Below are 27,381 nucleotides of genomic sequence, written 5' to 3' on the forward strand. Positions count from 1 at the left end.
AACCTGGAGAAGATAAGACCCGATCAGGTAAATGGAGCTCTGGAAAAACACACGTCTGCAGACATCAGGCACCTAGAGCTCATTGGCATATTTTAAAAACATACATTTATATGCATTACGCAATAAATCTGACACATATCAGAAATGTTGTTTGTGATAGGCAAATAGCCAACAAGCCACATCCTATCCATGTATCATAGCTACAGCTGTTCCCAGTATTTGTACTAGGTCATTGAACATTAAATGAAAATGAAAGTAGGTACAGAAATCTTCCTGGTACATTTTACAAGCTGTATGCAGAGAAGGATATATTCAGGTAAGGAATAAAGATTTTTATGCTACATAAGGTGACATTTCTGCAAATAACGGGCTGTCTAGAGCCACAAGGCTGAGTCTAGAAAAGGTTTTATGTTGCCAAAAGGGGCAGAGAGGTAAATGTTTAGAAATAAGTTAATAGGGAAATGTTCATGTCATGTACTTTTGTCAGTTTCTCAGCATTTCTACAAAGCTGTCTCTGTTGTATGTCTAAATAGACAATTACCGGTAGATATTTTGTTAAAACTGTTGGTCAAGGGTAGTAAAGACTTTTATGCCTGCACCCCTGCTGGTCTAGGGCAGACAATAACTGAATCCCTTGAAGTCTAGGAAAATGAAAGAGTCCATTACAGTATCCCTGTTTCTAACAATTTTATTCTAACATTTTTCATTTGGATTGTTAAAATACACAAAATATAATTATGGGATGGAAGAAAGGAATACACAAATCACTGGTCAGACCACACATGGAATATTGTGTACAGTTTTGGGCACCAGTGTATAAAAAGGACATAGCAGAACTGGATTGGGTGCAGAGGAGAGCAACCAAGATTATTAGGGGAATGGGGGGTCTACAATGCAATGAAAGATTACAACATTTGGAGACCTCATTACATGGTACAAATACCTGAATGGTCAGTACAGAGGTCTCTCCAAAGATCTTTTTATACCTAAGTATACCTAAGTATATATATATATATACCTGAAGTATATATCATAAAATCTACAGAAAAAAAGTATTTAAATGTTATTTAAATGTATGTTACAATCAGGACTACTGACTATTGTTACAGAAAAGAGGAAGAGACCATGTTGCAGGGTGATCAAATTTAAACACATCTCATCTGTATATGATGTAATTGGCCAATTTGTTGTGAGTTGGTAAATAAGACCAAAGTGATCTGAAAGTAGAACCAGAGAAAATAGATCAAATGACAATAGAAGATGACCATGTAGAATTCCCCATGATGCTCTTAAGGCTGCTCTCACCCAGTACTGAGGGACTTTAGATGTGAGGTTACTGACAACTGATGGAATGAGTGATTGACACTATAAAACTGCTAATCTATGGAATGCAGCCATTTTGTGGGTATTGTGACTACTAATTAGAAAGAAGCTTTTGATGTTTGGCTCAGAACAGCTTAGATTTAAGAGATAAAGAAAGTGATAAGTGATCAGTGAGGAGAAAAAGAAAGAGAAACATGATAGGGACAGAGAGAGAGACACAAATCTGTTGAGTACTATTTCATGAGTAAGTTATTTCATAATGTTTCACTATTTCACTCTGTTAGGCATGAACAACCAACCAAAACCCCAAGAGCCATTGCCGTTATTGCTATAGATTCAGAAGTCTACTGCACAGAACAGCAAGGTAAAAGTTCTTCCCTCTTCGGTATCAGCCCCTCTATCCCAGTTTGTAATTATGCAGAACTTTCTCTGACTCTCTCTCTGCACCTCAAGCTATGTCAATCCTCTGCAGCAGCCTCCCCACCTTCTGCTCTCCTAACACGTTATGCACATAAGAAAAGCTATTAACTATTAGTGCTCACACAGCACAAACTATGGAACACATTTACTTACCTGGTCCCTGCGCGATCCCCGAGGTGCGTTGTCCGACAAGGATGAAGTCTGCCGCGATTCAACAAGATTGTGCGCCTGAGATCCTGCATGTGTTGCTTCCGCGCCCCTGATTTGTGTTGATGAAAGTCGGTGCGATTGTGCCAAAATCTGAATGCCTGTTAAAACCCCTGTTAAATGCGGCACAAAACGGAAATAGTCGAGAAACCCGGCGCAATTGCGGTCCGCGGACCCTTAGTAAATATGCCCCTATATGCATGTAACTGTTTCACTGCTGGTTTCTACTAATGGGACATGCAGTAACTCCCGTTCATTGAATTTGCAAAAACATGGCTACATTTATGGGAACTAATCTTCACACAGGAACATTTTCTAATAACATCCAGTTGAAGAAATGAATGTATAGGACGGGTGAATTAAATTAAATATCAATGTGCAGATGAGAATAATCTATGGAGGATGTTCATAGGCTGCAGGGTGACTTGGACAAACTAAGTGTTTGGTCATCCATTTGTCGAATGAGGTTTAATGTGGACAAATGTAAGGTTATGCACTTGGGGGCTAATAATCCACAGGCAACATATGTCCTTGGGGGAGTAAATCTTGGAGAGTCCCCTGTTGAGAAGGTTCTGGGTGTACTAGTAGATCATAAATTAAATAACAGCATGCAATGTCAATCAGCTGCCTCTAAAGTCATGTATTAAATATGGTATGGACTCTCAGGATAGTAATGTAATATTACCACTGTAGAAGGCATTGGTTCAGCCTCACCTGGAATATGCTGTCCAGTTCTGGGCCCCGGTCCATAAAAAGGATGCCCTGGAGCAGGAGAGGGTTCAACAAAGAGCCACAAAAAGATAAGGGGTATGGAGGGTCTCAGTTGTGAGGAAAGATTAAAACAACTAGATTTATTTAGTCTGAAAATGAGACAACTACGAGGGGACATGAATAATTTATATAAATATATGAATGGTCCATACAAAAAATATGGTGGTAAGTTGTTCCAGATTAAATCAAATCAAAAAACCAGAGGGCACTGTCTCCGCCTGGAGAAATCAAGGTTTAATCACCAGAGGCGTCAATCTGTTTAATAGCCTGCCTCAGGCGCTGGTCACAGCAGGGACAGCAGAGAGCTGCAAGAAGGGTCTAGATGCCTTTTTACACCTAAATTGATGGTGTTGTTATATAGAATTGTTTCCCCTAAATCCCTTCCTCATCCAATCTCTTCCCTTCCTTGGTTGAACTTGATGTGTCTTTTTTCAACTGTAGAAACTATGATACTATGAATTAATTTTATGTAATGGTGGCAGTGCGTGCCCTCTGCTGGGTTACTTGCCTAAGCCACCATCTTGTCACTTTTCCTGCTGCTAGTCATTCTTCTGCGTGCCCTAGCACTTTCAAACCATCCTGATCCTTGCCATAATGTATTAGCTATACCTGGGACTTTCTGTTTGCTTCCTGGCCCTGACCTTTGGCTTGTCAATTGGATTACGCTGGATTGCTGCCTTCCATGATCTGGACTGTCTGTGACTATGCTCTGTAAAGTAATTAATGCAGAGGAGGATAGTATAATATTACAGAGGGATTGTGGAAACTGGAGGCCTGGGCTGACAAATGAGTTTAAATATTGATAAATGTAAAGTTATGCGCTTGGGTTTCAGTAAATAAAATCATAGTTATGTGTTAAATGATACATTTCTTGGTAAAACTGTTGGATGTGGGAGTATTGGTAAATAGTAAGCTCGATTTTGGGACCAGTGCTAGGCGTCTGCTGCTAAAGCAAATAAAATTATGAGCCGTGAATAAGGATAGAGATTCTATCCGAAACGCGTAGGCTGATGCCTTGACTCCTGTCTCTACCTTGTGTCAGTTTTTATTGCATTGAATGTATCAGAGAAGACTACAATAAAGATATCTTGTTTTTGCTACACAGGTGGAATTATGCATTTTTCATTTGGATTGTTAAAATACACAAAATATAATTATGGGATGTATTAAGAAAGGAATACACAAATCACTGGTCAGACCACACATGGAATATTGTGTACAGTTTTGGGCACCAGTGTATAAAAAGGACATAGCAGAACTGGATTGGGTGCAGAGGAGAGCAACCAAGATTATTAGGGGAATGGGGGGTCTACAATGCAAATACAAAATTTGGAGACCTCATTACATGGTACAAATACCTGAATGGTCAGTACAGAGGTCTCTCCAAAGATCTTTTTATACCTAGGCCTGTGACCCATATAAAGGGGCATCTTCTATGCCTAGAGGAGGGGCGGTTATACCATTGCCATAGACAAAGGTTCCTTATTGTGCAAGCAGTGAGACTATGGAAATCTCTGCCACAAAATGTTGTAATGGCTGTTAATTTTTTTTTTTTTTTCTATCAACTCTTTATTTGTATTTTCAAGTATAATGGTCACAGTTACATCAGCCCTAGCAAGGGCGAAGCACAAGCATAAGTCCGGGCCAACACCCGTGATACTGGGAACGCCCAGCCAAAGAACACCTGTGAACTTCAATTACCAAATATTGAAATGCAAAGCATGTAATAGTAATAAACACAAACTTGAACATAAAAACTCATATTCCTGGCTCGTACATGACATCTAATGAAAAGGGAAGGGGGAAAAAACATACAGAGTTTCTGGCACATTTATCTAGGTTGATACATTGCAGAGAAGTCATCCCAGGTGGACCATACAGCATCAAACTTATCCATTTGGTTGTTTACTTGAGCAGTCAGGTGTTCCATTGACCTCATGTCCTAAAGAAGGTTTCTTCCAGAAAAGTGAAATTAGACAGTTGGCAGCAGCGAGTACGTGAAGGAGCAGCTTGGCACTTGAAGCTCATACATTCCAAGGCAGCAGGTTGAGTAGGTATACCGCTGGGTCTAGGGAGATGTCCAAACCCAGCAATTCCATAACCCGCTGTTTAACTGAATTCCTATAGGGTCCTATACGGGGCCAGTCCCAAAATATATGCATCAGAGAACCCCCTGCTACATTACAGCGCCAACATGCATTAGGCATGTCAGGATTAAATTTATGAAGTAATTCCAGGGTGTGGTACCAGTGCATAAGGATCTTAATTTGGTTTTCCTTATTAAGGCTGTTAATAGAGGATTTTGTCGCTCTAGCCCAGATGACTTGCCTTTTTTTTTTTAAAAGTGTCTGCCTATCCAAGCTTACCATCCATCCATGTACTTATGCACCAAAAATTTTGATGTCCTTGGGGAATTAAGGGTGCTATAGCTAGTACAGATTAGACATTTAGTAGATGGGCCGCTGGCGCATAACAACTCAAAGAGGGTGGGCCTCGGGACTGCGTCTGGGCCTATAGTAGCTACTATAAAACATCTAATCTGCTGATAGCAGAATAGCCCCCTTTCCAGTTCGGAATGCCTGTCCACCAGCGTAGGAAACAGAAGAATTTGCTTTGTGTGGGCATCTATAAAGTCCTTTATCTGGAACTTCCAGGCCTGGAACCAAGGTCTGAACCCTGCAGAAGACACACTATCAGGGAGGTGCGGGGTAAAAAAGTGTGGGGTCAGTGGATAATTGGAATCAGACCCTACATTTAAGCCAGATGTCCTGTGTAAACTGTATAGGTCCCAAGAGGGAGGAGGAGATCATTTCCATATTAGAGTGGCTGGGTGGTAAGGGGCTAGCCATAATTTCTCTATCTCAGTCCACCTGTTATACGCCGCTGTAAAATCTGCTTGGTTTTTGGGGTGCCAGTTAATATTCAATGGATCTTTATAGGGGATTTATTAAGGGTACAATACAGGGATAAACTAACTAAGGGACAGACGGTGGGGAAGGAAGTGCTCTCTCTAAAGATCTGTATACCATCTCATATACACACACACATAGCTCACACACATTGCCCATCATCCCACCTCCACCACTGTCTTGGCCAATCCAATGATGATGTAGAATCAATACATTCTTATCCCACAACCTTGCAGGACAAGTAACTTGAGTCTTTGTTTCCCACAGGATCTGGTAGAATCTCCAGGGGGCAATGGCCTCCAGGTGTAATAGCACAGTCCATTGTTAACACATGCAGCTGTCTCTGCAATCTTTATTAGGGGCAATGTAGGCATTTATGGCTTAGTTCTTCCTCTGTCCACAAAGACCCTTAAACTGTCTCAAGCCACATCATGTCATACTTCCAACAGCCGCGAACACTGACCAGAAAGCTATATGCCTGAGATGGCTCTCAGAATAGTACAGTTTCAAGTCAGGAAAGACTAGGCCTCCACTGGGGGCTCAAACCGTCATAACTGATTTGGGGATACGGTGTCTACGCCCATTCTAGACATAATCCAGACATCTAGACTGCAGTCTATTCAACCAGGACATCTGCACTCTAACAGGCAATGTTTCAAACAAGTAATAGGACTGACATTTTTATTGCTGCAATGCGTCCCCAAAAGTGAAATATGCAATGGGTTCCACTTATCTAAGAGGGACTGAATTTCTTGAAACAGGGGTATAAAGTTGGCCTCAAAAAGCTCACCATAGGTGAAGGTAAGATTAATACCCAGGTATTTTAAGGAGGAACTTTTCCAATAGTAAGGGAAAACTGATTGTAACGCCATGAGTTCCCTCTGGGGTAGATTAATGGGAAGGGCTTCAGTCTTGGTTCAGTTAATTTTATATCCAGATAGGTTGCTATATTCTTTCAAGGTTTCATGCAAATTTGGTAGACTCACCACCGGGTTGGATAGGGTAAGCAAGACATTACAGACGGTCCCCTACTTAAGGACACCCGACTTACAGACAACTCATAGTTACAGACAGACCCCTCTGACCTTTGGTGAAGCTTTTTGAATGCTTTAATATAGTCCAAGACTGCAATAATCAGCTCTAATATGTCTGTAATTAAGCTTTATTGATAAGCCTTGGTCCCATTACGGCAAAAAATGTTTAAACTCCACTTGTCACCGGGGCCAAATTTTTTTTTGGTCTGGATCTACAATTATAAAATATACAGTTTCGACTTACATACAAATTCAACTTAAGAACAAAACTCCGGACCCTATCTTGTACGTAACCCGGAGACTGCCTGTATACGCAAACAAGGAAATTTTAAATTGTGTATTGCCCACAGTTATTCCTGACACGTCAGGGTTTGCCCTAATATAAGCCGCTAGGGGCTTGATGCTTAGGACATACAACAGGGGGGAGAGTGGGCAACCCTGGTGTGTGTCATTTCGTATGGGAAAAGGGGTGGAGCGTGCATGTGGCAGACGGACTACCGCATGTGGAGTAGAGTATTGGCTTGTAGAAAGGGGCCCCTAAACCCAAAGCATTGAAGGGTAGCAAACATGAAAGTCCAATCCAGGCGATTGAATGCCTTTTCAGCATCAAGGCTAAGAAAGAGCGCCTTCTTCCCTTGGTGTCTTATGACTTTCAAGAGGTCAGCTGCCCTTCGTGTATTATCCCCTGTTTAGCGGAATCTGACAAAGCCCACCTGGTACTTGTGGACCAGTTGGGGAGGCCAGTTATTTAACCTATCTGCAAATAATTAAGTAAAGATTTTTAAGTCTGAATTATTGGTCTGTAGCTAGCGCAAATTAATGGGTCCTTACCTGGTTTGGGGAGTACAGTAATATATGAATTTAACATAGTATCAGGTATAGGCGTTCCTTTAAGGAAGGCATTGTATAACTGAACCATATGAGGAAGCAAAACCTCCCCATATGTTTTATAGTACATGTAAGTAAAGCCGTCTGGGCCAGGGGCCTTGCCATTGGGCAGGGCTTTAACCACTTCCGACAGTTCTTCTATTGTTATTTCTTGGTTCAAATCATTCAATGCCTCTGAAGAAAGGGACGGAAGATTACAGTCAGCTAAGTAATGGCGCAATTGGTCTGTCATTACTGTGCTGTCCCTGGGAATCCTGGGTGGAAGAGCATATAGGTTGCTATAGAAATCCTCGAATACTCGGGCTTCTTTAGTTGCGTCATACTGAGTCACCCCAGAGGAGTCTTTAATACCGCCTTGGGCTCTTAATTGATTGGCAAGAAGGGTATGAGCCTCATAACCATATTCATAAAAACGCCTACGGGAGTAGCAAAGTAGTTAGTCGCTGTTCATGAACAAATATTCACGCAGTCTAGCTCTAGCATCCACTACTCTTCTTAGCAATCCAAAGGACGGTTAGTCATCAGTCGGGACTCCAGCAAGCGTAGCTCCTTTTCACACTGTGTCCGAACTGCCTGAATAAGGTGTTTTTTACAAGATGTGACTGACATACAGTCACCACGAATAACTGCTTTATGCGCTTCCCACAAAATTGTGTGGGAGTGGGCAGGGGGGTATTTTCTGTAAAGTAATGGAGAAGGCAATTCTGCTCGTAGCGCAGGGTTAGAAAGTAGCTTTACATTGAGTCTCCAGCGCAGTGGATGTGGTGACGGTGGGGGTGGGATGCGGGTGAAACCAAGGTTGGGTGTTACTGGGGAGTGATCTGACCATGTAATTGTTTCAATGGAAGACTCCTCACGCGGGTGTGCGTATTGTGGGGGGAGGGAGGGAGTAGAAAGAGTATGTCCTGGCCCTTGGGTTATCCACTCTCCACAGGTCATATGGAGAGGTCATATAGATAGGTCATATGGGTCGTGTTGGCAGATCAGCCTCCGGAAGGCAGAGGCCAAACGCTGGGACTGTCGCGACGGGGGAGGCAGGGATTGAAAGTCTGTCCCTGCCTTCTGAGAAGGGAGCATTAAGGTCACTTCCCACTAGGACTGGAGTCCCCTGTATTGTGTCAGTCAGGTCAGAATTTTGGAAAGAAATGAAATGTATGGGAAAGTATGGGAAGACCCCCCAGTGAGTCCTGTAACATAATTTATCTGCCTTCTAGGTCAGAAAAGGAGCTAGAAACTGTAAGAGGGCCAGAACGAGACACTAGAATTGCAACCCTTGCTTTTCTTGTGTGGGAACACGCCAGGAAAGCCTGTTCGGTAGTGACATCTCGCAAATCTGCAGGAGCCTGAACTGGAGATGTGGGTCTCCTGCAGGAATGCAATGTCTGGGGACAACCTCTTAAATTCCTGCAGCAGTAAGTAATGCTTACTATTTGAGTTAAGGCCCTTAACTTCAAAGATAACAGTCTCACCAAATTAAGGGTTTTCTTAGGGGACACTTATCAGAGTGCTGATAGCTTTCCTGAGGCCCTGTATGCTCATCTTGTTGGGCCGTCTGTACCTGGAATGTATCCTGGCAGTGCGTGGGGTCCCCATGCTGGGCACATGGCTGCTGGGAGGCTGAGATCCGTGCTGGGAATTGCAGCAGGGCCTCCTGATATGGCCTCTCTTGGCCAGTGCTGGTGGCCCCGGAGCCTAGGGGAGAACCCAAGTCAGGGGTTGCAGGGAGTGTGGTAGCAGGAGTTGTGGGGTACGTTCCCTGGATGAGACCCCCCGCGTATCCACTAATGTGGGTACTTGCGGGGTGCCGGATCGTTCCAGGGAGACTGCGGGAGGCTTGGCTTTTCTCCTGTTGCCCATATCGCCGAGGTAGGCTGCTTATTTAAGGCTAGCGGGACCTGTGGGAGACAGGCTGATAATGGCTGATAATTTTAAAATGTTCAAGAGGGGCCTGGACGCTTTTCTGAAGAGCAATAATATCATACGGGAAAAAAACTTTTTGTTAGTAGTTTAGGTTGATACAGGGAGTTATTGTAACACCCATATCAGGGGTCAGGAAGGAATTTTTCCTTTCATTGGGCCAATTGGCCTCAGTTTGGCATGGTTTTGTCTTCTGGTTTTGATGTATAGGTTGGACTTGATGACTGATGTCTTTTTAGAACCTTTTTTACTACCCACCTGGGCCAAATGCTTTCCTTACCAGACCACAATAAGAGGTAGTGAGTGACCTTGCAATTCCTCTGCAGAAACGTCACTTTGTGTGGCCCAAAGTCGAAACAGTTGGATAGTGCAGTGGGTCCACAACCCTCTGTTTGTTATAGTTTACAACATCAGGTTTTTTTTAAGCCAAAGTCAAAAATGGATTGAAATGTTGTCATTTGTTCCCTGGCTCTCATCTCCTCCATTTGCATCATATGATCTAATGCTTCCGGCCATTGGGCCTTAATTGGGGGGGCATTAAAGATTTCCATATCATTTAAAACACCACCAAGATACAATGACATAGACAATGACCTTTCTTGAAAGATGAGATGGAGCCAGGGTGCATGGAGAGATGGGCAATTTCAGGATGAGCAGAAATCAATACAGACCATAATTTGTTATATTGAACAAAGACAGCAGTCCATAACTCCCTGAACCCAGGACATAACCACCATATGTGCATTAAACCCTTGTTTACCCCATGTGATGCACATCATTTCAAGTGGAAGAAACTCCAGAATTCTGGCATACATAGATTAATAAATCTCTCCCTGTATGTTGGATGAGTATGAGGCATTTTACCTATATAATGTGAGGTTTCTTGGGAAAAAACTAAACAAATACATTTAGATTGTCAGAGGAGCAAACTATTTGTTTTTAGCTTGACAAAGGGCTCAAAATGTGCTAGTTCAGAGGAAGCAAGGGGGGAGTTGGTAAAGTTTTTAGTCAGGAAGTTAATTAAATGCTTTTATACCTTAAGAAGATATGATCTGGTAGCAATATCTAAACCACACAGGGGCATTACTAGGAAAGATTGGGCCCCATAGCAGACTTCAGAATGAGGCCCCTTCCCCCTATGCTAGGCAGTCTTATTATCCCAGGGTGAGGGCACTCAAGTAACTGTAGACCACATGCGGGAAGTAGACGGCAGAAAGCTAGAGATGAGAGTCCTGCTGTCTCCTCCCTCGACAATTCTCCCAACTGTGTACTGTAGAAGATTTCACTGTTATGTACATATAATTATGTACAATTTGCAGCATTATGGGGCACATTTACTTACCCGGCCCATTCGCGATCCAGCGGCGCGTTCTCTGCACAGGATTCGGGTCCGGCTGGGATTTAAGATGGTAGTTCCTCCGCCGTCCACCAGGTGGCGCTGCAGCGCCGAAAATAATCTTAACGCCCCGGAATGCACCATCCCATAGAAGGTGAAGGTGAGCGCTCCCCAAGCGACACATTTTCGGTTTTTAAATGCGGCGGTTTTTCCGAATACGTCAGGTTTTCGTTCGGCCACGCCCCCCCGATTTCTGTCGCGCGCATGCCGGCCCCGATGCGCCACAATCCGATCGCGTGCGCTAAAAACCCGGGGAAATTCATGAACAAGCGGCGCAAATCGGAAATATTCGGGTAACACGTCGGGAAAACGCGAATCGGGCCCTTAGTAAATGACCCCCTATATGTATTAAATGGTGCACATTTAACATTGTTTAGTGTGTCAGGTCAGATGACTGGGCCTCCTGATACTGCGGGCCCCATAGCAGCCGCTATGGCTGCTACCAGAGTCGGATCATAGGGGGGGGCTCGCGGGGCGTGAGCCCCGGGGCCTCCACCACTTCACCTTTAAAGGGGCCCCCACCAATTTGGGGCGATCGCCAACAGTTGGGGCGATCGCCAACAGTTGCCGGGCTTCCCAGGCTGCGGGCCATATGCTGCTGATATGTCTGCCTTAAATCTATGGCAGAGCAAGGGAACAATAAGTTCCCTGCTCTGCCATAGACGATCGAAGTAAATAAAGATGGTGGCGCCCTGCCGCTCGGTGACGACGCAGTGTGTGACGTCACCGCGTGTGACGTCACTGCGCCGCGACTCATGGTGCGTCTGTAGCAGGGTGTCTATATAGCAATAATATGAATCTGTATATAGTTATTATAGGGGGTGTGTATATAGTTATTGGGGAACTGTATATCGTGATTGCTGGGGGAGTTGTATATAGTGATTGCGGGGGGGGAGCTGTATACAGTGATTACTGAGGGAGCTGTATACCTTGATTGCTGGGGGAGCTGTATACATTGATTGCTGGGGGAGCTGTATATAGTGATTACTGAGGGAGCTGTATACAGTGATTGCTGGGGGAGCTGTATACATTGATTGCTGGGGGAGCTGTATACAGTGATTACTGGGGAGGCTGTATAGAGTGATTGCTGGGGGGAGCTGTATACAGTGATTGCTGGGGGAGCTATATACAGTGATTACTGTGGGAGCTGTATACAGTGATTACTGGGGGAGCTGTATATAGTGATTGCTGGGGGGAGCTGTATATAGTGATTGCTGGGGGGAGCTGTATATAGTGATTGCTGGGGGAGCTGTATACAGTGATTGCTGGGGGAGCTGCATACAGTGATTACTGGGGAGGCTGTATAGAGTGATTGCTGGGGGGAGCTGTATACAGTGGTTGCTGGGGGAGCTATATACAGTGATTACTGTGGGAGCTGTATACAGTGATTACTGGGGGAGCTGTATATAGTGATTGCTGGGGGGAGCTGTATATAGTGATTGCTGGGGGGAGCTGTATATAGTGATTGCTGGGGGAGCTGTATACAGTGATTGCTGGGGGAGCTGTATACAGTGATTACTGGGGAGGCTGTATAGAGTGATTGCTGGGGGGAGCTGTATACAGTGGTTGCTGGGGGAGCTATATACAGTGATTACTGTGGGAGCTGTATACAGTGATTACTGGGGGAGCTGTATATAGTGATTGCTGGGGGGAGCTGTATATAGTGATTGCTGGGGGGAGCTATATATAGTGATTGCTGGGGGAGCTGTATACAGTGATTGCTGAGGGAGCTGTATACAGTGATTGCTGGGGGAGCTGTATACAGTGATTGCTGGGGGGAGCTGTATATAGTGATTGCTGGGGGAGCTGTATACAGTGATTGCTGAGGGAGCTGTATACAGTGATTGCTGGGGGAGCTGTATACAGTGATTGCTGTAGAGCTGTATATAGTGGTTGCTGGGGGGGGCTGTACATAGTGATTGCTGGGGGAGCTGTATATAGTGATTGCTGGGGGAGCTGTATATAGTGATTGCTGGGGGAGCTGTATACAGTAATTGCTGAGGGAGCTGTATACAGTGATTGCTGGGGGAGCTGTATACAGTGATTGCTGTAGAGCTGTATATAGTGGTTGCTGGGGGGGCTGTACATAGTGATTGCTGGGGGAGCTGTATATAGTGATTGCTGGGGGAGCTGTATATAGTGATTGCTGGGGGAGCTGTATACAGTGATTGCTGGGGGAGCTGTATACAGTGATTGCTGGGGGAGCTATATACAGTGATTGCTGGGGCAGCTGTATATAGTGATTGCTGGGGGAGCTGTATATAGTGATTGCTGGGGGAGCTGTACACAGTGATTGCTGGGGGAGCTGTATACAGTGATTACTAGGGGAGCTGTATACATTGATTGCTGGGGGAGCTGTTTACAGTGATTGCTGGGGGAGCTGCATACAGTGATTGCTGGGGGAGCTGTATACATTGATTGCTGGGGGAGCTGTATACAGTGATTACTGGGGAGGCTGTATAGAGTGATTACTGGGGAGGCTGTATAGAGTGATTGTTGGGGGAGCTGTATACAGTGATTGCTGGGGGAGCTGTATACAGTGATTGCTGGGGGAGCTGGATATAGTGATTTCTGGGGGAGCTGTATACAGTGATTGCTGGGGGAGCTGTATACATTGATTGCTGGGGGAGCTGTATATAGTGATTACTAAGGGAGCTGTATACAGTGATTGCTGGGGGAGCTGTATACATTGATTGCTGGGGGAGCTGTATACAGTGATTACTGGGGAGGCTGTATAGAGTGATTGTTGGGGGAGCTGTATACAGTGATTGCTGGGGGAGCTGTATACAGTGGTTGCTGGGGGAGCTATATACAGTGATTACTGGGGGAGCTGTATACAGTGATTACTGGGGGAGCTGGATACAGTGATTGCTGGGGGAGCTGTATACAGTGATTGCTGTAGAGCTGTATATAGTGGTTGCTGGGGGGGCTGTACATAGTGATTGCTGGGGGAGCTGTATATAGTGATTGCTGGGGGGAGCTGTATATAGTGATTGCTGGGGGAGCTGTATATAGTGATTTCTGGGGGAGCTGTATATAGTGATTGCTGGGGGAGCTGTATACAGTGATTGCTGGAGGAGCTGTACACAGTGATTGCTGGGGGAGCTGTATACAGTGATTGCTGGGGGAACTGTATACAGTGATTGCTGGGAGAGCTGTATACAGTGATTGCTGGGGGAGCTGTATACAGTGATTGCTGGGGGAGCTGTATACAGTGATTACTGGGGGAGCTGTATACATTGATTGCTGGGGGAGCTGTATACAGTGATTGCTGGGGGAGCTGTATACAGTGATTGCTGGGGGAGCTGTATATAGTGATTGCTGGGGGAGCTGTATACAGTGATTGCTGGGGGAGCTGTATACAGTGATTGCTGGGGGAGCTGTATACAGTGATTGCTGGGGAAGCTGTATACATTGATTGCTGGGGGAGCTGTATACAGTGATTGCTGGGGGAGCTGTATATAGTGATTGCTGGGGGAGCTGTATACATTGATTGCTGGGGAGCTGTATACAGTGATTACTGGGGAGGCTGTATAGAGTGATTGCTGGGGGGAGCTGTATACAGTGATTGCTGGGGGAGCTGGATATAGCGATTGCTGGGGGAGCTGTATACAGTGACTGCTGGGGGAGCTGTATACATTGATTGCTGGGGGAGCTGTATATAGTGATTACTGAGGGAGCTGTATACAGTGATTGCTGGGGGAGCTGTATACATTGATTGCTGGGGGAGCTGTACACAGTGATTACTGGGGAGGCTGTATAGAGTGATTGCTGGGGGAGCTATATACAGTGATTACTGGGGGAGCTGTATACAGTGATTACTGGGGGAGCTGTATACAGTGATTGCTGAGGGAACTGTATACAGTGATTGCTGGGGGAGCTGTATACAGTGATTGCTGTAGAGCTGTATATAGTGGTTGCTGGGGGGGCTGTACATAGTGATTGCTGGGGGAGCTGTATATAGTGATTGCTGGGGGGAGCTGTATATAGTGATTGCTGGGGAGCTGTATATAGTGATTGCTGGGGGAGCTGTATATAGTGATTGCTGGGGGAGCTGTATACAGTGATTGCTGGGGGAGCTGTATACAGTGATTGCTGGGGGAGCTGTATACAGTGATTGCTGGGGGAGCTGTATACAGTGATTGCTGGGGGAGCTGTACAAAGTGATTGCTGGGGGAGCTGTATACAGTGATTGCTGGGGGAGCTGTATACAGTGATTACTGGGGAGGCTGTATAGAGTGATTGCTGGGGGGAGCTGTATACAGTGATTGCTGGGGGAGCTGGATATAGTGATTGCTGGGGGAGCTGTATACAGTGACTGCTGGGGGAGCTGTATACAGTGATTGCTGGGGGAACTGTATATAGTGATTACTGAGGGAGCTGTATACAGTGATTGCTGGGGGAGCTGTATACATTGAATGCTGGGGGAGCTGTATACAGTGATTACTGGGGAGGCTGTATAGAGTGATTGCTGGGGGAGCTATATACAGTGATTACTGGGGGAGCTGTATACAGTGATTACTAGGGGAGCTGTATACAGTGATTGCTGAGGGAGCTGTATACAGTGATTGCTGGGGGAGCTATATACAGTGATTGCTGTAGAGCTGTATATAGTGGTTGCTGGGGGGGCTGTACATAGTGATTGCTGGGGGAGCTGTATATAGTGATTGCTGGGGGGAGCTGTATGTAGTGATTGCTGGGGGAGCTGTATATAGTGATTGCTGGGGGAGCTGTATATAGTGATTGCTGGGGGAGCTGTATACAGTGATTGCTGGGGGAGCTGTATACAGTGATGGCTGGGGGAGCTGTATACAGTGATTACTGGGGAGGCTGTATAGAGTGATTGCTGGGGGGAGCTGTATACAGTGATTGCTGGGGGAGCTGGATATAGTGATTGCTGGGGGAGCTGTATACAGTGACTGCTGGGGGAGCTGTATACAGTGACTGCTGGGGGAGCTGTATACATTGATTGCTGGGGGAGCTGTATATAGTGATTACTGAGGGAGCTGTATACAGTGATTGCTGGGGTAGCTGTATACATTGATTGCTGGGGGAGCTGTATACAGTGATTACTGGGGAGGCTGTATAGAGTGATTGCTGGGGGAGCTATATACAGTGATTACTGGGTGAGCTCTATACAGTGATTGCTGGGGGAGCTGTATACAGTGATTGCTGAGGGAGCTGTATACAGTGATTGCTGGGGGAGCTGTATACAGTGATTGCTGTAGAGCTGTATATAGTGGTTGCTTGGGGGGCTGTACATTGTGATTGCTGGGGGAGCTGTATATAGTGATTGCTGGGGGGAGCTGTATATAGTGATTGCTGGGGGAGCTGTATATAGTGATTGCTGGGGGAGCTGTATATAGTGATTGCTGGGGGAGCTGTATACAGTGATTGCTGGGGGAGCTGTATACAGTTATTACTGGGGAGGCTGTATAGAGTGATTGCTGGGGGAGCTATATACAGTGATTACTGGGGGAGCTGTATCCAGTGATTACTAGGGGAGCTGTATACAGTGATTGCTGAGGGAGCTGTATACAGTGATTGCTGGGGGAGCTATATACAGTGATTGCTGTAGAGCTGTATATAGTGGTTGCTGGGGGGGCTGTACATAGTGATTGCTGGGGGAGCTGTATATAGTGATTGCTGGGGGGAGCTGTATGTAGTGATTGCTGGGGGAGCTGTATATAGTGATTGCTGGGGGAGCTGTATATAGTGATTGCTGGGGGAGCTGTATATAGTGATTGCTGGGGGAGCTGTATACAGTGATTGCTGGGGGAGCTGTATACAGTGATTGCTGGCGGAGCTGTATACAGTGATTGCTGGGGGAGCTGTATAAAGTGATTGCTGGGGGAGCTGTATACAGTGATTGCTGGGGGAGCTGTATACAGTGATTGCTGGGGGAGCTGTATACAGTGATTACTGGGGTGGCTGTATAGAGTGATTGCTGGGGGGAGCTGTATACAGTGATTGCTGGGGGAGCTGGATATAGTGATTGCTGGGGGGAGCTGTATGTAGTGATTGCTGGGGGAGCTGTATATAGTGATTGCTGGGGGAGCTGTATATAGTGATTGCTGGGGGAGCTGTATACAGTGATTGCTGGGGGAGCTGTATACAGTGATTGCTGGGGGAGCTGTATACAGAAATTGCTGGGGGAGCTGTATAAAGTGATTGCTGGGGGAGCTGTATACAGTGATTGCTGGGGGAGCTGTATACAGTGATTGCTGGGGGAGCTGTATACAGTGATTACTGGGGAGGCTGTATAGAGTGATTGCTGGGGGGAGCTGTATACAGTGATTGCTGGGGGAGCTGGATATAGTGATTGCTGGGGGAGCTGTATACAGTGACTGCTGGGGGAGCTGTATACAGTGACTGCTGGGGGAGCTGTATACATTGATTGCTGGGGGAGCTGTATATAGTGATTACTGAGGGAGCTGTATACAGTGATTGCTGGGGGAGCTGTATACATTGATTGCTGGGGGAGCTGTATACAGTGATTACTAAGGAAGGCTGTATAGAGTGATTGCTGGGAGAGCTATATACAGTGATTACTGGGGGAGCTGTATACAGTGATTGCTGGGGGAGCTGTATACATTGATTGCTGGGGGAGCTGTATACAGTGATTACTGGGGAGGCTGTATAGAGTGATTGCTGGGGGAGCTATATACAGTGATTACTGGGGGAGCTGTATACAGTGATTGCTGGGGGAGCTGTATACAGTGATTGCTGAGGGAGCTGTATACAGTGATTGCTGGGGGAGCTGTATACAGTGATTGCTGGGGGAGCTGTATAAAGTGATTGCTGGGGGAGCTGTATATAGTGATTGCTGGGGGAGCTGTATATAGTGATTGCTGGGGGGAGCTGTATATAGTGATTGCTGGGGGAGCTGTATATAGTGATTGCTGGGGGAGCTGTATATAGTGATTGCTGGGGGAGCTGTATACAGTGATTGCTGGGGGAGCTGTATACAGTGATTGCTGGGGGAGCTGTACACAGTGATTGCTGGGGGAGCTGTATAAAGTGATTGCTGGGGGAGCTGTATACAGTGATTGCTGGGGGAGCTGTATAAAGTGATTGCTGGGGGAGCTGTATACAGTGATTGCTGGGGGAGCTGTATACAGTAATTGCTGGGGGAGCTGTATAAAGTGATTGCTGGGGGAGCTGTATACAGTGATTACTGGGGGAGCTGTTCCCTGTCTGGACTACATTCAATGGGGGCCTCCACCATATTTTGCGCCCAGGGGCCCCCACCAACTTTAATCTGGCCCTGGCTGCTACCACTGTAGTTCCGCCCCTGATCATACAGCAGGTATGTTTGGTTTAGATACTGCATTCAAGGTGGTCAATTTCCTTTAATGTGCAGTTTGTGTGTAGATTGACAAACTAATAGAACAAACAAAGATGCTACAGTGTTCAAACAGATACAGCTGATCGCTTAGGTGCCAAGAAACATTGTTAGTTAGTTTTAGGGAACAAATTGCTATATCTATATGACAATAGGCTAGTTGAGAACAGAAGTTCTGGAGTACATTTTACTAATAACTCTTAGAGAAACATTTGTGCAACACTAAATGTTTCTACTTCCCAGCAGTACAAATGTGTCAGGTTTATCTAATAAATCCGGCTTACTCTCATCTGTAAAGGGAGCAGGTTTATAAAACCTAACTATAAGTGAGAGTATCAGTGTAAATGTGTGCAATCCAGAACTGGGAATTAAATACCCTGATTATATCTTGATGGCCATGACTATCCAGCTGTAACTATTTTCTAGATGTCTTTCTGTTTTCATAATGCAGAACAAGATGTGTACCTACAGCTAGGATATCTAGAAATGTAGCTGCAAAATCTTGGCGTTTTGTTATGCAGTGAAATATATTGTCCCTTCCTCTTTTATAAGTGCATCTATTAATTACTAGATAGTTTGAAATAATGAGAGATTTTAGAAGATTTTAAGAAACAGAAGCTATGCAGTCCTTAGCAGGATCCTAAACTTGATTGGATTTATATGGTGTGGGGTGAGGCTACAGATTCAGCATTTTGGGTCTGGCACTTTCAAGTTACACTTCTGATTCTGAGATTACAATGAAAGATATTTTTGAGAGACATAATGAAAGACAGAATTTTTCAATATTTGTCAATATTGACTAAAAGAGATTTTTTTGAAATGAAACTACTCTGAAAATAGAGTAATAGAGTAATTTTTAGATTCCCAGAAGCAAAGCCACTTTTTACAGTAAATCATAAAATATTGTAATGCTCCTTTATTCGCTTTTGTAGGCATAATAAATAGAGATGAGCGAGCACTAAAATGCTTGGGTGCTCGTTATTCGAGACAAACTTTTCCCGATGCTCGAGTGCTCGTCTCGAATAACGAACCCCATTGAAGTCAATGGGAGACTCGAGCATTTTCAAGGGAGCAAGGGTCTGCACAGGGAAGCTTGGCCAAACACCTGGGAACCTCAGAAAAGGATGGAAACACCACGGAAATGGACAGGAAACAGCAGGGGCAGCATGCATGGATGCCTCTGAGGCTGCTTACTTCCCAGCAGTACAAATGTGTCAGGTTTATCTAATAAATCCGGCTTACTCTCATCTGTAAAGGGAGCAGGTTTATAAAACCTAACTATAAGTGAAAGTATCAGTGTAAATGTGTGCAATCCAGAACTGGGAATTAAATACCCTGATTATATCTTGATGGCCATGACTATCCAGCTGTAACTATTTTCTAGACGTCTTTCTGTTTTCATAATGCAGAACAAGATGTGTACCTACAGCTAGGATATCTAGAAATGTAGCTGCAAAATCTTGGCGTTTTGTTATGCAGTGAAATATATTGTCCCTTCCTCTTTTATAAGTGCATCTATTAATTACTAGATAGTTTGAAATAATGAGAGATTTTAGAAGATTTTAAGAAACAGAAGCTATGCAGTCCTTAGCAGGATCCTAAACTTGATTGGATTTATATGGTGTGAGATGAGGCTACAGATTCAGCATTTTGGGTCTGGCACTTTCAAGTTACACTTCTGATTCTGAGATTACAATGAAAGATAATTTTGAAAGACATAATGAAAGACAGAATTTTTCAATATTTGTCAATATTGACTAAAAGAGATTTTTTTGAAATGAAACTACTCTGAAAATAGAGTAATAGAGTAATTTTTAGATTCCCAGAAGCAAAGCCACTTTTTACAGTAAATCATAAAATATTGTAATGCTCCTTTATTCGCTTTTGTAGGCATAATAAATAGAGATGAGCGAGCACTAAAATGCTCGGGTGCTCGTTATTCGAGACAAACTTTTCCCGATGCTCGAGTGCTCGTCTCGAATAACGAACCCCATTGAAGTCAATGGGAGACTCGAGCATTTTCAAGGGGGCAAGGGTCTGCACAGGGAAGCTTGGCCAAACACCTGGGAACCTCAGAAAAGGATGGAAACACCACGGAAATGGACAGGAAACAGCAGGGGCAGCATGCATGGATGCCTCTGAGGCTGCTTATTCGCACCATTATGCCAAAATTATGGGCAACAGCATGGCGATGACAGAGTGACCGAATGAGGCTAGATAGCATCTAAAACATCCAATAATTGACCCTGACACTATAGGGGACGGCACGCAGAGGCAGCGGCAGCAGCGGCAGGCTAGAGAGTGGCATGGCGACATACCCCAAATGGACTCAGGCTTCAAACCAATGGGTGGCAGAGAGGAACCAAAGGAGGTGAGCAAGAAGCGCTGAAATGATTTCCTATGTGAACAAAAGGTTGAAGGTATATTTAGTCGATAACACAGCATGGTGGCGACATAGTGACCAAGTTCCATAACGTATCTGGTGAAACACCCGAAAAATTAGCCTGACACAGCTCGTTTGATAAGGGGACGACATGTGGAGGCAGCCATGGAGACAACTTCCATGATTAAGAGTTACAGTATGGGGCACTGTATACAGTGATTGCTGTAGAGCTGTATATAGTGGTTGCTGGGGGAGCTGTATATAGTGATTGCTGGGGGGAGCTGTATATAGTGATTGCTGGGGGAGCTGTATATAGTGATTGCTGGGGGAGCTGTATATAGTGATTGCTGGGGGAGCTGTATACAGTGATTGCTGGGGGAGCTGTATACAGTGATTGCTGGGGGAGCTGTACACAGTGATTGCAGGGGGAGCTGTATAAAGTGATTGCTGGGGGAGCTGTATACAGTGATTGCTGGGGGAGCTGTATAAAGTGATTGCTGGGGGAGCTGTATACAGTGATTGCTGGGGGAGCTGTATACAGTGATTGCTGGGGGAGCTGTATAAAGTGATTGCTGGGGGAGCTGTATAAAGTGATTGCTGGGGGAGCTGTATACAGTGATTACTGGGGGAGCTGTTCCCTGTCTGGACTACATTCAATGGGGGCCTCCACCATATTTTGCGCCCAGGGGCCCCCACCAACTTTAATCTGGCCCTGGCTGCTACCACTGTAGTTCCGCCCCTGATCATACAGCAGGTATGTTTGGTTTAGATACTGCATTCAAGGTGGTCAATTTCCTTTAATGTGCAGTTTGTGTGTAGATTGACAAACTAATAGAACAAACAAAGATGCTACAGTGTTCAAACAGATACAGCTGATCGCTTAGGTGCCAAGAAACATTGTTAGTTAGTTTTAGGGAACAAATTGCTATATCTATATGACAATAGGCTAGTTGAGAACAGAAGTTCTGGAGTACATTTTACTAATAACTCTTAGAGAAACATTTGTGCAACACTAAATGTTTCTACTTCCCAGCAGTACAAATGTGTCAGGTTTATCTAATAAATCCGGCTTACTCTCATCTGTAAAGGGAGCAGGTTTATAAAACCTAACTATAAGTGAGAGTATCAGTGTAAATGTGTGCAATCCAGAACTGGGAATTAAATACCCTGATTATATCTTGATGGCCATGACTATCCAGCTGTAACTATTTTCTAGATGTCTTTCTGTTTTCATAATGCAGAACAAGATGTGTACCTACAGCTAGGATATCTAGAAATGTAGCTGCAAAATCTTGGCGTTTTGTTATGCAGTGAAATATATTGTCCCTTCCTCTTTTATAAGTGCATTTATTAATTACTAGATAGTTTGAAATAATGAGAGATTTTAGAAGATTTTAAGAAACAGAAGCTATGCAGTCCTTAGCAGGATCCTAAACTTGATTGGATTTATATGGTGTGGGGTGAGGCTACAGATTCAGCATTTTGGGTCTGGCACTTTCAAGTTACACTTCTGATTCTGAGATTACAATGAAAGATATTTTTGAGAGACATAATGAAAGACAGAATTTTTCAATATTTGTCAATATTGACTAAAAGAGATTTTTTTGAAATGAAACTACTCTGAAAATAGAGTAATAGAGTAATTTTTAGATTCCCAGAAGCAAAGCCACTTTTTACAGTAAATCATAAAATATTGTAATGCTCCTTTATTCGCTTTTGTAGGCATAATAAATAGAGATGAGCGAGCACTAAAATGCTCGGGTGCTCGTTATTCGAGACAAACTTTTCCCGATGCTCGAGTGCTCGTCTCGAATAACGAACCCCATTGAAGTCAATGGGAGACTCGAGCATTTTCAAGGGGGCAAGGGTCTGCACAGGGAAGCTTGGCCAAACACCTGGGAACCTCAGAAAAGGATGGAAACACCACGGAAATGGACAGGAAACAGCAGGGGCAGCATGCATGGATGCCTCTGAGGCTGCTTATTCGCACCATTATGCCAAAATTATGGGCAACAGCATGGCGATGACAGAGTGACCGAATGAGGCTAGATAGCATCTAAAACATCCAATAATTGACCCTGACACTATAGGGGACGGCACGCAGAGGCAGCGGCAGCAGCGGCAGGCTAGAGAGTGGCATGGCGACATACCTCAAATGGACTCAGGCTTCAAACCAATGGGTGGCAGAGAGGAACCAAAGGAGGTGAGCAAGAAGCGCTGAAATGATTTCCTATGTGAACAAAAGGTTGAAGGTATATTTAGTCGATAACACAGCATGGTGGCGACATAGTGACCAAGTTCCATAACGTATCTGGTGAAACACCCGAAAAATTAGCCTGACACAGCTCGTTTGATAAGGGGACGACATGTGGAGGCAGCCATGGAGACGACTTCCATGATTAAGAGTTACAGTATGGGGCATCCATATTGCGCTGCTATGATTGAAACTTCAGGTCTCCAGCCAGCATGGCGGCGACAGATGCGCTGAGTATTCTGCCTGACAGCTCGTTTGATAAGGGGATGATGTGCTGTATATCCTCTCGCGCTCTAGCGTCTAGGGTACAGAGAGTTGAAAGTTGCGCATGGAGACATTGGTGGATGCTGTGGAGGATCGTGGAGGCGAAATGGACATGAAACAGCAGGGGCAGTAGGAATGGATGCCTCTGAGGCTGCCTAATCTTGGGATGGAGCTAGCGGTCCGCTGCCAGGCGAGCTTTTGCCTGTCCAAGCCCCTGTCTCTCGGCTCCTCCCCACCCAAAATGGGCCTGGGGGCCAGAAGCATTTACTTTGAAAAAATTATCATTTTCAAAGCAGGCGGGTCGTTTGAATATTTCATCTAGGAATAATGGAATAGCATAGCGGTTCTATTTCTAATTGTGTTTTCGGAAATGGTTCCATGATTAAGAGTGACAGTATGGGGCATCCATATTGCGCTGCTATGATTGCAACTTCAGGTCTCCAGCATGGCGGCGACAGATGGGCCGAGTTCCATTATGTATCTGGTGAAACACCTGAAAATTCTGCCTGACACAGCTCGTGTGCTGTATATCCTCTCACGCTCCAGCGTCTGGGGTATAGAGAGTTGAAAGTTGCTCATGGAGACATTGGTGGACGCTGTGGAGGATCGTGGAGGCGGGGTCTACAAACAGCACTTCTAAGAACCTTTTGTATAAGATCAAGTGTAGTACTGTTCTAATAAGTAATTGGCTTGGTTATGAGGGGAATGTAAACAGATGCGCAAGAAGCGCTGAAATAATATCGGTAAATGATAAAAGTTTGCCAATATATTTTGTGGATAACACAGCAGGGTGGCGACAAAGTTAACAAGTTTGATGTGGAAGCCATGAAAACAACCCAAAATTCTGCCTGACACAGCTCGTTTGCTAAGGGGACGATGTATGGAGGCAGCTATATGGATGACTTTGGGAGGCAGCTATGGAGATGATGTGTGGAGGTAGCAATGGAGACAACGTGTGGAGGCAGCTATAAAGACGACGTGTGGAGGCTGCTATGGAGACAATTAAATTTGGATAGTGCCTATATGTGGCAGTCCAAAAAAGTTTTCAAACCAGCGGAGCAGGTAGGTGGTCCTCCAGAAAAATTTAATAGATTGAGTGCCTGTACACGGCACTCCCAAAAATTGTTTAAAACAGAGGCCCGGGTAGGTGGCCCTCCAGAAAAATGAAATACATAGAGTACTATAGCTAGAGCCAGTTGGCCCTGGCAAAAAATAGCCAGTTTCCTCTGCTTTAGTGTACAAAGAGGAGGAGAAGGAGGAAAATGAGGAGTAGGAGTGCATACATTATTCAGGTTGAGCTTCTTTCACCTGGTGGAGAATGGAAATCCAGAGAAATCCAGGCTTTATTCATCTTGATAAGCGTCAGCCTCTCAGCGCTGTCAGTCGACAGGCGTGTACTCTTATTAGTGATGATGCCACCAGCTGCACTGAAAACCCGCTCAGACAACACGCTAGCGGCAGGTCAGGCAAGAACCTCCAAGGCGTACAGCGCCAGTTTGTGCCACATGTTCAGCTTTGAAACCCAGTAGTTGTAGGGAGCTGTGTGATCATTTAGGACGTTAGTATGGTCCCTCACCATCTTTCTGTAAAGATCAGCCCTACTCTGCCGAGACTGGGGACAGGTGACAGTGTCTTGCTGGGGTGACATAAAACTGGCAAAGGCCTTGTAAAGCGTACCCCTGCCAGTGCTGGACATGCTGCCTGCTCGCCTACTCTCCCTAGCTACTTGTCCCACAGAAGTACGCCCTCTGCCGCTAGCGCTGTCAGAAGGGAAATACTGTTTCAGCTTGTGCAGGGCCTCCTGGTATTCATACATTCTCACACTCCTTTCCTCTCCATGGATGAGAGTGGAAAAATTTTGCTTGTACCGTGGGTCCAGGAGAGTGAATACCCAGTAATCGGTGCTGGAATAAATTCTTTGAACACGAGAGTCACGGAATAGGCAGCCTAGCATGAAATCTGCCATATGCGCCAGAGTCCCAACACGCAAGAATTCACTCCCCTCACTGGCCTGACTGTCCATTTCCTCCTCCTCCAACTCCTCCAACTCCTCTTCTTCTGCCCATACATGCTGAACAGTGAAGGACCGAGCAATGCTCCCCTCTTCTGTCTCGCCAACATTCTCCTCCTCTTTCTCCTCATCCTCCTCCACCTCCTCCGATATGCGCTGAGAAACAGACCTTAGGGTGCTTTGGCTATCAAAAAGGGAATCTTCTTCCCCCGTCTCTTGTGACGAGCGCAAAGCTTCCGACTTCATGCTGACCAGAGAGTTTTTCAACAGGCCAAGCAGCGGGATGGTGAGGCTGATGATGGCGGCATCGCCGCTGACCATCTGTGTTGACTCCTCAAAGTTACTCAGCACCTGACAGATATCAGACATCCACGTACACTCCTCATTGTAGACTTGAGGAAGCTGACCGACCTGACTTCTAGTTCTGGTGGAAGTTGACATCTGACAGTCTACAATCGCTCTGGGCTGCTGGTAAACTCTGGATAACATGGTTAATGTTGAATTACACCTTGTGGGCATGTCGCACAACAGTCGGTGAGCGGGCAGTTAGAGGCGGCGCTGCGCTGCCCTGAGAGTGGCAGCATCTGTGCTGGACTTCCTGAAATGCGCACAGATGCGGCGCACCTTCGTGAGCAAATCAGACAGATTGGGGTATGTCTTGAGGAACCGCTGAACTATGATATTTAACACATGGGCCAGGCACGCCACCAGGTTACGGCCGTTGTCACACACAACCATGCCTGGCTTCAGGTTCAGCGGTGCCAGCCACAAATCAGTCTGCGCCGTGATGCTCTGTAATAGCTCTTGGGCGGTGTGCCTTTTATCGCCTAGGCTTAGCAGTTTGAGCAGCGCCTGCTGTCGCTTTGCGACGGCACTGCTGCTGTGCCTAGAGCTACCGACTGATGGCGCCATGCCCACGGATGGTCATTCGGAGGAGGAGGTGGAGGAGGGGTGGGAGGAGGAGGAGGCATAGTAGGCCTCCACCAAGTTAACCCAATGTGCCGTCAGCGGTACATAGTGGCCCTGCCCGGCAGCACTCGTCCACGTGTCCGTGGTCAGGTGGACCTTGTCAGAAATGGCGTTGGTCAGGGCACGGATGATGTTGTCTGATGGTGTGGTTTTCGCACGGGAGGTGTTTGGGCCGGGGTCCTGGGCATGGGGCTCACTAGCAGAGGCAGCAGGTGACACAGGGGAAGGAGCAGTGGTGTGCCCGGCCGGAGGTGAACAGCCTTGGTTCCATTGAGTAGGGTGTTTAGCATTCATATGCCTGCGCATACTGGTGGTGGTTAAGCTGGTGGAACCCCTGCTGATCCTGGTGTGGCACAGGTTGCACACCACAGTCCGTCGGTCATTCGGTGTTTCTTTAAAGAACCTCCAGAAAAAATCTAGCTCTCGCCACGGGAGTTTCACTACGTGAAACATTTGGCGCTGATGCACCAGCTCTGGCCCTGCCTCTCCGTCTGGCCCCACCACTGCCTCTTCCAACCTGTTCTCGTCGAGGACTCGCCTCCGTCTCAGAAGCACTGTGTTCACCCGGCCTATCAACCCAGCTTGGGTCTGTCACCTCATCATCCTCCGATCCCTCAGTCTGCACCCCCCTCGGACTTCCTGCCCTGACAACTTCACCACTGTGTCTCCTCATCGTCCGACACCTCTTTACACACTTCTTCCACTACGTCAACAATGTCATCTTTACCCACAGACTGCGACCGGTGGAAAACCTGGGCATCGGAAAAGAGCTCAGCAGCAACCGGACAAGTGGTTTGTGACTCTGGGAAGGGTCCAGAAAACAGTTCCTCAGAGTATGCCGGTTCAAATGCCAAATTTTCCTGGGAGGGGGTAGATTGGGGGGAAGGAGGCTGAGGTGGAGGAGCTGGAGGAGTGCTAATTTCGGTGACATGGGTGGACTGTGTGGAAGACTGACTGGTAGACAACTGGCTAGAAGCATTGTCCGCAATCCACAACATCACCTGTTCGCACTGTTCTGGCCTCAACGAGTCCCAGTAACTTGAGACATGAACCTAGGTAGTGTAGCTCTGCGGCATCCCCCTGCTCCCTCATCAGCAGGTGGTGTCTCACCCCGCCCAGGACCACGGCCTCTGACTCCTGCAGTAGTTGGACGCCCACGCCCACGCCCTCGTCCTCTACCCATAGCCCTCGGGTTCAACATTTTCAAAATTAAAGTGTAAACAGTAAATTTGTTTGTGTTTTTTTTGTGTTTTTTTGTGTTTTTGTTTTTTTAACAAAACAATGCTATCC

At 45.8% G+C, this 27,381-nt stretch overlaps 1 protein-coding gene across 7 annotated transcripts in view; it reads left to right on the forward strand.

Annotated features, from left to right (window-relative positions):
* The first annotated feature begins 244 nt into the window (after positions 1-244).
* Positions 245-27,381, forward strand: part of LOC140132791 (programmed cell death 1 ligand 1-like) — a 66,151-nt gene continuing 39,014 nt past the window's right edge. For 6 of the 7 annotated variants that reach the window (XM_072152043.1, XM_072152019.1, XM_072152061.1 and 3 more), the window contains exons 1-2: positions 245-316; positions 1,608-1,687. The gene's annotated coding sequence lies outside the window, so the exon portion shown is untranslated. The remainder of the gene's footprint in view (positions 317-1,607; positions 1,688-27,381) is intronic. The other variant, XM_072152026.1, reaches the window with a different exon arrangement.

This window comes from Engystomops pustulosus, chromosome 1, assembly GCF_040894005.1.
Source record: "Engystomops pustulosus chromosome 1, aEngPut4.maternal, whole genome shotgun sequence".
Classification (NCBI taxonomy): domain Eukaryota; kingdom Metazoa; phylum Chordata; class Amphibia; order Anura; family Leptodactylidae; genus Engystomops; species Engystomops pustulosus.